At 50.4% G+C, this 12,853-nt stretch overlaps 1 protein-coding gene across 7 annotated transcripts in view; it reads left to right on the plus strand.

The window, feature by feature from the left end:
• MPHOSPH9 (M-phase phosphoprotein 9) overlaps positions 1–12,853 on the plus strand; it is a 282,866-nt gene that overhangs the window by 158,817 nt on the left and 111,196 nt on the right. The gene's annotated exons all lie outside the window — the stretch shown is intronic.

Raw genomic sequence — 12,853 nt, forward strand, 5'->3', positions numbered from 1 at the left:
CTCCAGAGGGATCGACCGCATGGAACCGGCCATTGGTGTTCGGTCCCGGAGCCGCGCCGCCGGCCCCCTTACAGAGCCAGAAGCAAGAAGAATCCGGAAAATCGGCGGCAGAAGACATCAGTCTTCACCAAGGTAGCGCACAGTACTGCAGCTGTGCGCCATTGCTCCTCATACACACTTCACACTCCGGTCACTGAGGGTGCAGGGCGCTGGGGGGGGCGCCCTGAGAAGCAATAAATACACCTTGGCTGGCAAATATATCACAATATATAGCCCCAGAGGCTATATATGTGATAAATACCCCTGCCAGAATCCATAAAAAAGCGGGAGAAAAGTCAGCGAAAAAGGGGCGGAGCTATCTCCCTCTGCACACTGGCGCCATCTTTCCCTCACAGTTCCGCTGGAAGGAAGCTCCCTGACTCTCCCCTGCAGTTTACACTACAGAAAAGGGTAAAAAAGAGAGGGGGGGCACTAAATTTAGGCGCAAAATACATATATAGCAGCTATAGGGGATATAATTTAGTTAATCCCTGTATTATATAGCGCTCTGGTGTGTGCTGGCATACTCTCTCTCTGTCTCCCCAAAGGGCTTTGTGGGGTCCTGTCTTCTGTCAGAGCATTCCCTGTGTGTGTGCGGTGTGTCGGTACGGCTGTGTCGACATGTTTGATGAGGAGACTTATGTGGAGGAGGAGCAGGTGCCTAATAAATGTGTTGTCACCCCCTGCGGGGCAGACACCGGAGTGGATGGACTTGGGGAAGGAATTACGCGAAAGTGTCGACTCCTTACATAAAAAATTTGACGACATGCCAAATGTGGGGCAGCCGGCTTCTCAGCCCGTGCCTGCCCAGACGTCTCAAAAGTCATCAGGGGCTCTAAAACGCCCGCTACCTCAGCTGACAGATGCAGATGTCGACACGGATACTGATACCAGTGTCGACGACGAAGAGACTAATGTAATGTCCAATAGGGCCACTCGTTATATGATTGAGGCAATGAAAAATGTTTTACACATTTCTGAGGTGACCCCAGGTACCACAAAAAAGGGTATTATGTTTGGGGAGAAAAAACTACCAGTAGTTTTTCCCCCTTCTGAAGAATTAAATGATGTGTGTGAACTAGCGTGGGCTTCCCCTGATAAAAAATTAGTAATTTCAAAAAAATTACTAATGGCGTACCCTTTCCCGCCAGAGGATAGGTCACGTTGGGAAACACCCCCTAAGGTGGATAAAGCACTTACGCGCTTATCAAAAAAGGTGGCACTGCCGTCCCAAGATACGGCCGCCCTAAAGGAACCTGCTGACCGAAAGCAGGAGGCTCTCCAAAAAGCTATATATACACACACTGGTATTATACTGAGACCAGCTATTGCCTCAGCATGGATGTGCAGTGCGGCAGCTGCATGGTCAGACTCCCTGTCAGAGAACATTGACACCCTAGACAGGGACACTATATTGCTAAACGTAGAGCATATTAAAGACGCTGTCTTTTACATAAGAGATGCACAGAGGGATATTTGCCGGCTGGCATCAAAAATAAGTGCACTGTCCATTTGTGCCAGGAGAGGGTTATGGACCCGGCAGTGGACAGGGGATGCAGATTCCAAAAGGCACATGGAAGTTTTGCCTTATAAGGGTGAGGAGTTGTTCGGGGATGGTCTTTCAGACTTAGTTTCCACAGCAACAGCTGGGAAGTCGGCATTTTTGCCACATGTCCCCTCACAACCAAAGAGAGCACCGTATTATCAGGTGCAGTCCTTTCGCCCCCAAAAGAGCAGACGGGGTAGAGGCGCGTCCTTTCTGCCCAGAGGCAGAGGTAGGGGAAAAAAGCTGCAGCATACAGCCACTTCCCAGGAACAAAAGTCTTCCCCCGCTTCTTCTGCTAAGTCCGCCGCATGACGCTGGGGCTCAGCAGGCGGAGCCAGGTACGGTGGGGGGCCGTCTCAAAAACTTCAGCAATCAGTGGGCTCGCTCACAGGTAGATCCCTGGATCCTTCAAGTGGTATCTCAGGGGTACAGGCTGGAATTCGAGACATCCCCCCCCCCCGCCGTTTCCTCAAATCTGCCTTACCAACGACTCCTTCAGAAAGGGAGGCTGTGTTAGAGGCAATTCACAAGCTGTATTCCCAGCAGGTGATAGTCAAGGTGCCCCTACTTCTACAAGGACGGGGTTACTATTCCACAATGTTTGTGGTACCGAAACCGGACAGTTCGGTGAGACCCATTCTAAATTTGAAATCCTTGAACACATATTTGAAAAAATTCAAGTTCAAGATGGAATCGCTCAGGGCGGTTATTGCAAGCCTGGAAGAGGGAGATTACATGGTATCTCTGGACATCAAGGATGCTTACCTGCATGTCCCCATTTACCATCCTCACCAGGAGTACCTCAGATTTGTGGTACAGGATTGTCATTACCAATTCCAGACGTTGCCGTTCGGCCTGTCCACGGCACCGAGGGTATTTACCAAGGTAATGGCCGAATTCTGGACACGGTCCAGAAAAAAGTGTTTCTCCCAGAGGAGAAAGCCGAGGAGCTGTCGTCTCTAGTGAGAGGCCTCCTGAAACCAAAACAGGTGTCGGTGCATCATTGCACGCGAGTCCTGGGAAAGATGGTAGCTTCCTACGAAGCGATTCCATTCGGCAGGTTCCATGCCGGAACTTTTTAGTGGGACCTGTTGGACCAATGGTCCGGATCGCATCTTCAAATGCATCGGTTGATAACCCTGTCTCCAAGGACCAGGGTGTCTCTGCTGTGGTGGCTGCAGTGGGCTCATCTCAGAGAGGGCCGCAGATTCGGCATACAGGACTGGGTCCTGGTGACCACGGATGCCAGCCTTCGGGGCTGGGGGGCAGTCACTCAGGGAAGAAACTTCCAAGGACTTTGGTCGAGTCAGGAGACTTCCCTACACATAAATGTTCTGGAACTGAGGGCCATTTACAATGCCCTAAGTCAAGCAAAGCCCCTGCTTCAAAACCGTCCGGTTCTGATCCAGTCAGACAACATCATGGCGGTCGCCCATGTAAATCGACAGGGCGGCACAAGAAGCAGGGCGGCGATGGCAGAAGCCACAAGGATTCTCCGTTGGGCGGAAAATCACGTGTTAGCACTGTCAGCAGTGTTCATTCCGGGAGTAGACAACTGGGAAGCAGACTTCCTCAGCAGGCACAACCTCCACCCGGGAGAGTGGGGACTTCATCCAGAAGTCTTCCAACTGATTGTAAACCGTTGGGAAAGGCCACAGGTGGACATGATGGCGTCCCGCTTAAACAAAAAGCTGGAAAAATATTGCGCCAGGTCAAGAGACCCTCAGGCGATAGCTGTGGACGCTCTAGTGACACCGTGGGTGTACCGGTCGGTTTATGTGTTCCCTCCTCTTCCTCTCATACCTAAGGTACTGAGGATAATAAGGAGAAGAGGCGTAAGAACTATACTCATTGTTCCGGATTGGCCAAGAAGAGCTTGGTACCCGGAACTTCAAGAAATGATCTCAGAGGACCCATGGCCTCTGCCGCTCAGACAGGACCTGCTGCTGCAGGGGCCCTGTCTGTTCCAAGGCTTACCGCGGCTGCGTTTGACGGCATGGCGGTTGAACGCCGGATCCTAAAAGAAAAGGGTATTCCGGAGGAAGTCATTCCTACGCTTATTAAAGCTAGGAAAGATGTAACCGTACAACATTATCACCGCATATGATGAAAAATATGTTGCGTGGTGTGAGGCCAGGAAGGCCCCAACGGAGGAATTCCAGTTAGGTCGATTTCTGCACTTCCTACGGGTTCACTACGGGTGGCCGGCGGTCGGGCTCCCGGCGACCAGCATCCCGGCGCCGGGAGCCCGACCGCCGGCTTACCGACAGCTTGGCGAGCGCAAATGAGCCCCTTGCGGGCTCGCTGCGCTCGCCACGCTACGGGCACGGTGGCGCGCTACGCGCGCCACACTATTTTATTCTCCCTCTATGGGGGTCGTGGACCCCCACGAGGGAAAATAAGTGTCGGTAAGCCGGCGGTCTGGCTCCCGGCGCCGGTATACTGAGCGCCGGGAGCCCGACCGCCGGCAAACAGAAGACCACCCCTTCCTACAGTCAGGGGTGACTATGGGCCTAAAATTGGGTTCCATTAAGGTCCAGATTTCGGCTCTGTCGATTTTCTTCCAAAAAGAACTGGCTTCACTGCCTGAAGTTCAGACATTTGTCAAGGGAGTGCTGCATATTCAGCCTCCTTTTGTGCCCCCAGTGGCACCGTGGGACCTCAACGTGGTGTTGGGTTTCCTAAAGTCACATTGGTTTGAGCCACTCAAAACCGTGGATTTAAAATATCTCGCGTGGAAAGTGGTCATGCTTTTGGCCTTAGCTTCGGCAAGGCGGGTGTCAGAATTGGCGGCTTTGTCATGTAAAAGCCCCTATTTGATTTTCCATATGGATAGGGCAGAATTGAGGACTCGTCCCCAATTTCTTCCTAAGGTGGTATCAGCTTTTCACTTGAACCAACCTATCGTGGTGCCTGCGGCTACTAGGGACTTGGAGGACTCCAAGTTACTGGACGTAGTCAGGGCCTTGAAAATTTATGTTTCCAGGACGGCTGGAGTCAGGAAGACTGACTCTCTATTTATCCTGTATGCACCAAACAAGATGGGTGCTCCTGCTTCAAAGCAGACTATTGCTCGCTGGATTTGTAGCACAATTCAGCTTGCGCATTCTGTGGCTGGCCTGCCACAGCCTAAATCTGTAAAAGCTCATTCCACGAGGAAAGTGGGCTCTTCTTGGGCGGCTGCCCGAGGGGTCTCGGCTTTACAACTTTGCCGAGCTGCTACTTGGTCAGGGGCAAACACGTTTGCAAAATTCTACAAATTTGATACCCTGGCTGAGGAGGACCTTGAGTTCTCTCATTCGGTGCTGCAGAGTCATCCGCACTCTCCCGCCCGTTTGGGAGCTTTGGTATAATCCCCATGGTCCTTACGGAGTCCTCAGCATCCACTAGGACGTTAGAGAAAATAAGATTTTACTCACCGGTAAATCTATTTCTCGTAGTCCGTAGTGGATGCTGGGCGCCCGTCCCAAGTGCGGACTGTCTGCAATACTTGTATATAGTTATTGTTAACTAAAAGGGTTATTGTTGAGCCATCTGTTGAGAGGCTCTGTTATGTTCATACTGTTAACTGGATATAATATCACGAGTTATATGGTGTGATTGGTGTGGCTGGTATGAGTCTTACCCGGGATTCAAAATCCTTTCCTTATTGTGTCAGCTCTTCCGGGCACAGTATCCTTACTGAAGTCTGGAGGAGGGTCATAGTGGGAGGAGCCAGTGCACACCAGGTAGTCCTAATTCTTTCTTAGCTGTGCCCAGTCTCCTGCGGAGCCGCTATTCCCCATGGTCCTTACGGAGTCCCCAGCATCCACTACAGACTATGAGAAATAGATTTACTGGTGAGTAAAATCTTATTTTCTCTTACATCCTAGAGGATACTGTGGTTCATTTAGTACCATGGGGTATAGACTGGTCCACTAGAAGCCATGGGCACTTTAAGAATTTGATAGTGTGGGCTGGCTCCTCCCTCTATGCCCCTCTTACCAGACTCAGTTTAGAAAACGTGCCCGGAGGAGCCGGTCACGCTGAAGGAAGCTCCTGAAGAGTTTATTGCATTCTCTTTTATATGTTTGTTTTCTCTATCGTCCTAGTGGATGCTGGGGTTCCTGAAAGGACCATGGGGAATAGCGGCTCCGCAGGAGACAGGGCACAAAAAAGTAAAGCTTTAGGATCAGGTGGTGTGCACTGGCTCCTCCCCCTATGACCCTCCTCCAAGCCAGTTAGATTTTTGTGCCCGGCCGAGAAGGGTGCAATCTAGGTGGCTCTCCTAAAGAGCTGCTTAGGAAAGTTTAGCTTAGGTTTTTTATTTTACAGTGAGTCCTGCTGGCAACAGGATCACTGCAACGAGGGACTTAGGGGAGAAGAAGTGAACTCACCTGCGTGCAGGATGGATTGGCTTCTTGGCTACTGGACATCAGCTCCAGAGGGACGATCACAGGTACAGCCTGGATGGTCACCGGAGCCTTGCCGCCGGCCCCCTTGCAGATGCTGAAGTAAGAAGAGGTCCAGAATCGGCGGCAGAAGACTCCTCAGTCTTCTAAAGGTAGCGCACAGCACTGCAGCTGTGCGCCATTTTCCTCTCAGCACACTTCACACGGCAGTCACTGAGGGTGCAGGGCGCTGGGAGGGGGGCGCCCTGGGAGGCAAATGAATACCTATTTTGGCTAAAAATACCTCACATATAGCCTCCGGAGGCTATATGGAGATATTTAACCCCTGCCAGAATCCGTTAAGAGCGGGAGACGAGGCCGCCGAAAAAGGGGCGGGGCCTATCTCCTCAGCACACAGCGCCATTTTCCCTCACAGAAAGGCTGGAGGGAAGGCTCCCAGGCTCTCCCCTGCACTGCACTACAGAAACAGGGTTAAAACAGAGAGGGGGGGCACTAATTTGGCGATATGCTTATATATATATTAAGATGCTATAAGGGAAAACACTTATATAAGGTTGTCCCTATATAATTATAGCGTTTTTGGTGTGTGCTGGCAAACTCTCCCTCTGTCTCTCCAAAGGGCTAGTGGGTCCTGTCCTCTATCAGAGCATTCCCTGTGTGTGTGCTGTGTGTCGGTACGTGTGTGTCGACAGGTAGGAGGACGATGTTGGTGAGGAGGCGGAGCAATTGCCTGTAATGGTGATGTCACTCTCTAGGGAGTCGACACCGGAATGGATGGCTTATTTAGGAAATTACGTGATAATGTCAACACGCTGCAAGGTCGGTTGACGACATGAGACGGCCGACAAACAATTAGTACGGTCCAGACGTCTCAAAAACACCGTCAAGGGTTTTAAAACGCCCGTTTACTTTAGTCGGTCGACACAGACACAGACAGGGACACTGAATCCAGTGTCGACGGTGAATAAACAAACGTATTCCTTATTAGGGCCACACGTTAAAGGCAATGAAGGAGGTGTTACGTATTTCTGATACTACAAGTACCACAAAAGAGGGTATTATGTGGGATGTGAAAAAACTACCATAGTTTTTCCTGAATCAGATAAATTAAATAAAGTGTGTGATGATGCGTGGGTTCCCCCCGATAGAAAATTATGGGCGGTATACCCTTTCCCGCCAGAAGTTAGGGCGCGTTGGGAAACACCCCTTAAGGTGGATAAGGCGCTCACACGCTTATCAAAACAAGTGGCGGTACCGTCTATAGATAGGGCCGTCCTCAAGGACCAGCTGACAAGGCTGGAAAATATAATAAAAAGTATATACACACATACTGGTGTTATACTGCGGCCAGCGATCGCCTCAGCCTGGATGTGCAGAGCTAGGGTGGCTTGGTCGGATTCCCTGACTAAAAATATTGATACCCTTGACAGGGACAGTATTTTATTGACTATAGAGCATTTCTATATATGCGAGATGCACAGAGGGATATTTGCACTCTGGCATCATGAATAAACGCGATGTCCATAACTGCCAGAAGATGTTATGGACACGACAGTGGTCAGGTGATGCAGATTCCAAACGGCACAGTATGGCCGTATAAAGGAAGAGGACTTGTTTGGGGTCGGTCCTTCGGACCTGGTGGTCACGGCAACTGCTGGAAAATCCACCGTTTTTTACCCTAAGTCACATCTCTGCAGAAAAAGACACCGTCTTTTCAGCCTCAGTCCTCTCGTCCCTATAAGATCATATCTGCCCAGGGATAGAGGAAAGGGAAGAAGACTGCAGCAGGCAGCCTATTCCCAGGAACAGAAGCGTTTCACCGCGTCTGACAAGTTCTCAGCATGGCGCTGAGACCGTACAGGACCCCTGGATCCTACAAGTAGTATCCCGGGGGTACAGATGGGAATGTCGAGACGTTTCCCCTTCGCAGGCTCCTGAAGTCTGCTTTACCAAGTCTCCCTCCGACAAGGAGGTAGTATGGGAAAAAAATTCACAAGCTGTATTCCCAGCAGGTGACAATTAAATTACCCCTCCTACTACAGAAAAGGGGTATTATTCCACACTATATTGTGGTACTGAAGCCAGAAGGCTAGGTGAGACTTATTCTAAAAAATTTTTTTTTGAACACTTACAAAGGTTCAAATTAAGATGAAGTCACTCAGAGCAGTGATAACGAACCAGGAAGAAGGGGACTATATAGTGTCCCGGGACATCAGGGATGCTTACCTCTATGTCCCAAATTTGCCCTTCTCACTAAGGGTACCTCAGGTTCGTGGTGCAGAACTGTCACTATCAGTTTTAGACGCTGCCGTTTGGATTGTCCACGGCACCCCGGGGTCTTTACCAAGGTAATGGCCGAATTGATGATTCTTCTTCGAAGAAAAGGCGTCTAAATTATCCCTTACTTGGACGATCTCCTGATAGGGGCATAGTCCAGGGAACAGTTGGAGGTCGGAGTAGCACTATCTCGGATACTGCTACAATCAGCACGGGTGGATTCTAAATATTCCAAAATCGCAGCTGATCCCGACGACACGTCTGCTGTGCCTAGGGATGATTCTGGACACAGTCCAGAAAAAGGTGTTTCTCCCGGAAGAGAAAGCCAGGGAGTTATCCGAGCAAGTCAGGAACCTCCTAAAAACAGTGCATCATTGCACAAGGGTCCTGGTAAAAATGGTGGCTTCCTACGAAGCAATTCCATTCGGCAGATTTCACGTAAGAACTTTTCAGTGGGATCTGCTGGACAAATGGTCCGGATCGCATCTTCAGATGCATCAGCGGATAACCCAATATCCAAGGACAAGGGTGTCTCTCCTGTGGTGGTTACAGAGTGCTCATCTTCTAGAGGGCCGCAGATTCGGCATTCAGGATTGGATGCTGGTAACCAAGGAGCCCAGCCTGAGAGGCTGGGGAGCAGTCACACAAGGGAAAAATTTCCAGGGAGTGTGATCAAGTATGGAGACTTTTCTCCACATAAATATACTGGAGCTAAGGGTAAATTTATAATGCTCTAAGCTTAGCAAGACCTCTGCTTCAAGGTCAGCCGGTATTGATCCAGTGGGAAAAACATCACGGCAGTCGCCCACGTAAACAGACAGGGCGACACAAGAAGCAGGAGGGCAATGGCAGAAACTGCAAGGACTTTTCGCTGGGCGGAAAATCATGTGATAACACTGTCAGCAGTTTTTCATCCCGGGAATGGAAACTGGGAAGCAGACTTCCTCAGCACGACCTCCACCCGGGAGAGTGGAAACTTCATTGAGAAGTTTTTTCCACATGATTGTAAACCGTTGGGAAATACCAAAGGTGGACATGATGGCGTCCCGTCTGAACAAAAAACGGGACAGGTATTGCGCCAGGTCAAGAGACCCTCAGGCAATAGATGTGGACGTTCTGGTAACACCGTGGGTGTACCAGTCGGTGTATGTGTTCCCTCCTCTGCTTCTCATACCTAAGGTGCTGAGAATTATAAGACGTAGAGGAGTAAGAACTATACTCATGGCTCCGGATTGGCCAAGGAGGACTTGGTACCCGGAACTTCAAGAGATGCTTACAGAGGTCTTATGGCCTCTGCCGCTAAGAAGGGACTTGCTTCAGCAAGTACCATGTCTGTTCCAAGACTTACCGCAGCTGCGTTTGTCGGCATGGAGATGGAAAGCCGGATCCTAAGGGAAAAAAGGCATTCCGGAAGAGGTCATTCCTACCCTGGTCAAAGCCAGAAAGGAGGTGACCGCACAACATTATCACCACGTGTGGCGAAAATATGTTGCGTGGTGTGAGGCCAGGAAGGCCCCACAAAGAAATTTCAACTCGGTCGTTTCCTGCATTTCCTGCAAACAGGAGTGTCTATGGGCCTCAAATTGGGGTCCATTAAGGTTCAAATTCGGCCCTGTAAATTTTCTTCCAGAAAGAATTGGCTTCAGTTCCTGAAGTCCAGAAGTTTGTCAAGGGAGTATTGCATATACAAAACCCTTTTTTGTGCCTCTAGTGGCACTGTGGGATCTCAACGTAGTTCTGGGATTCCTCAAATCACATTGGTTTAAAACCAGTCAAATATGTGGATTTGAAGCATCTCACATAAAAAGTGACCATGCTCTTGGCCCTGGCCTGGACCAGGCGAGTGTCAAATTGGTGGTTTTTTCTCAAAAAAGCCCATATCTGTTTGTCCATTCGGACAGGGCAGAGCTGCGGACTCGTCCCCAGTTCTCTCCCTAAGGTGGTGTCAGTGTTTCACCTGAACCAGCTTATTGTGGTGCCTTGCACCTACTAGGGACTTGGAGGACTCCAAGTTGCTAGAAGTTGTCAGGGCCCTGAAAATATGTTCCAGGACAGCTGGAGTCAGAAAATCTGACTCGCTGTTTATACTGTATGCACCCAACAAGTTGGGTGCGCCTGCTTCTAAGCAGTCGATTGCTCGTTGGATTTGTAACACAATTCAACTTGCACATTCTGAGGCAGGCCTGCCACAGTCTAAATCGGTTAAGGCCCATTCCACAAGGAAGGTGGGCTCCTCTTGGGCGGCTGCCCGAGAGGTCTCGGCATTACAACTCTGCCGAGCAGCTACGTGGTCAGGGGAGAACACGTTTGTAAATTTCTACAAATTTGATATCCTGGCAAAAGAGGACCTGGAGTTCTCTCATTCGGTGCTGCAGAGTCATCCGCACTCTCCCGCCCGTTTGGGAGCTTTGGTATAATCCCCATGGTCCTTTCAGGAACCCCAGCATCCACTAGGACGATAGAGAAAATAAGAATTTACTTACCGATAATTCTATTTCTCGGAGTCCGTAGTGGATGCTGGGCGCCCATCCCAAGTGCGGATTATCTGCAATACTTGTACATAGTTACAAAAATCGGGTTATTATTGTTGTGAGCCATCTTTTCAGAGGCTCCGCTGTTATCATACTGTTAACTGGGTTTAGATCACAAGTTGTACGGTGTGATTGGTGTGGCTGGTATGAGTCTTACCCGGGATTCAAAATTCCTCCCTTATTGTGTACGCTCGTCCGGGCACAGTACCTAACTGGCTTGGAGGAGGGTCATAGGGGGAGGAGCCAGTGCACACCACCTGATCCTAAAGCTTTACTTTTTTGTGCCCTGTCTCCTGCGGAGCCGCTATTCCCCATGGTCCTTTCAGGAACCCCAGCATCCACTACGGACTCCGAGAAATAGAATTATCGGTAAGTAAATTCTTATTATTTTCAGGCAGGTCTGGATGGCACCAGCCTGCCTGCTTCATCATGGGACTTGGGGGCGCAGAAACGGCCCAACCTCTTGAAGGGTTAATGGTCCCCTTCCCCGCTGACAGGACACTGAGCTCCTGAGGGACCTATTCGCAAGCCCCACCACGGCGAGCGTACATTCCCGCAGCACGGTGCCACCCCTACCAGAGCCAGAATAATGAAGAGTGGTGAGTACTGAGCGGCGTGAGGGTATGGAGACGCACAGCTTCTAAACGGGGCGGAATGCGTCTCCGGACACAGTGCACCACTGCGTCCTAGTACTCTGTACACAGTACCCATACTGGCACAACCTCCTTAAAACTGTTCTCTCCATTTTAAGCACAAAAATGACCTCAGCCAGTATAAAAAAGCGGGAAGACCGTGTGCCGTTGAAGGGGCGGGGCTTCACTATAAGAGGATCCAGCACCAGCGCCATTTTCTCTCTGCAGTGGACGCAGACGCTGACAGGACAGGGACGCGCAGCTCCTCCAGTGTGACTCCAGATTACCTCAGCGGTACCAGGGGGTCATAGCAGGGGGGGGGGAGCGATTATTAGTGTACAAAGTTCCCCACCAGGGTACTTAGTCTGCAACCAGTCTAAGCGTGGCATTAGCGATAAGGGCGCGGTGGGGGCTAGCTCCAAACATCTGTGTCTCCTTGAAGGGCTCTTTGTGGGTTAATTGTGCTTAACATTTTGTGTGTGTGTGTGTGTGTGTGTGTGTGTGTGCTGTCACATTTTCATTATGTCAGCCAAAGAGAGTTTGTCTTCTACCGCAGAGTGTTCCTCTTCACCAGGGGACTCACTACTGGGTACTCAGGGTTCACAGACTAGCGGGGCTGAACCGGAATTGGTTAATTCTCTTAAGGGAATGATCTCAACTCTTTCTACAGAATTGTCCCACAATGAGAACGAGACGCAATACTTAAAACAAACTGTGTATGAGTTTATGAACAGAGTCCCCAAGACAGCGTCTCAATCCCCTCCCATTTGTCCACAAAAGCGATCTCCGGCTCATATCCTGCAGTCTGACTCTGACAGTTTCAGATCCCTAAAAGGTTACTCTCTTCTTTTTCTTTTCTTCTGGAGGTTAGGAAAAAATGGGAAAATCCACTGATAGTGGACGCATCAGTCTCTAGGCTGTCACGTAAAATTGTACTGCCTTTTCCTGGTGCAGCCTCCCTGTAAGACACGGCTGATCGTAAAATTGAAACTACACTCAAATCATTGTACACAGCTGCTGGGGTGGGGTGCGTGGATCACTAAACCCATTGCAAAATGGTCAGGTAACCTAATTGAGGGGGATCAGTAAGGCTGATCTGGAGCCCTGTGCGGAAGCGCAGTCTCAACTCCGCTACTCACAGTGCGGCTGGCTTCTACATACAGCCAGCGCAACACACCCGTGGCTCCAACATCACTCTTCTTCCACACCAGGTGACTCGCAGGGAGGCTCAATCGGAGCTGCCCGTGGGAGGTCAGTCCAGCCGTTCCCGGTGAGAGCTCATTGACATTGTGTCGCACAGGTAACATCCAGCCGCTCGGGTCTTACAGCCGTCTGACAGCCTGTGCACGGCTGCTTTCCATCTCAGCCCGGTGGCCACTGCAGACACTGCTCTCCCTCCTCCGTGCGGGGGCAAACAGCTGGCTGCATTAATATCAC

The sequence above is a fragment of the Pseudophryne corroboree genome, chromosome 1, assembly GCF_028390025.1.
Source record: "Pseudophryne corroboree isolate aPseCor3 chromosome 1, aPseCor3.hap2, whole genome shotgun sequence".
Lineage (NCBI taxonomy): Eukaryota > Metazoa > Chordata > Amphibia > Anura > Myobatrachidae > Pseudophryne > Pseudophryne corroboree.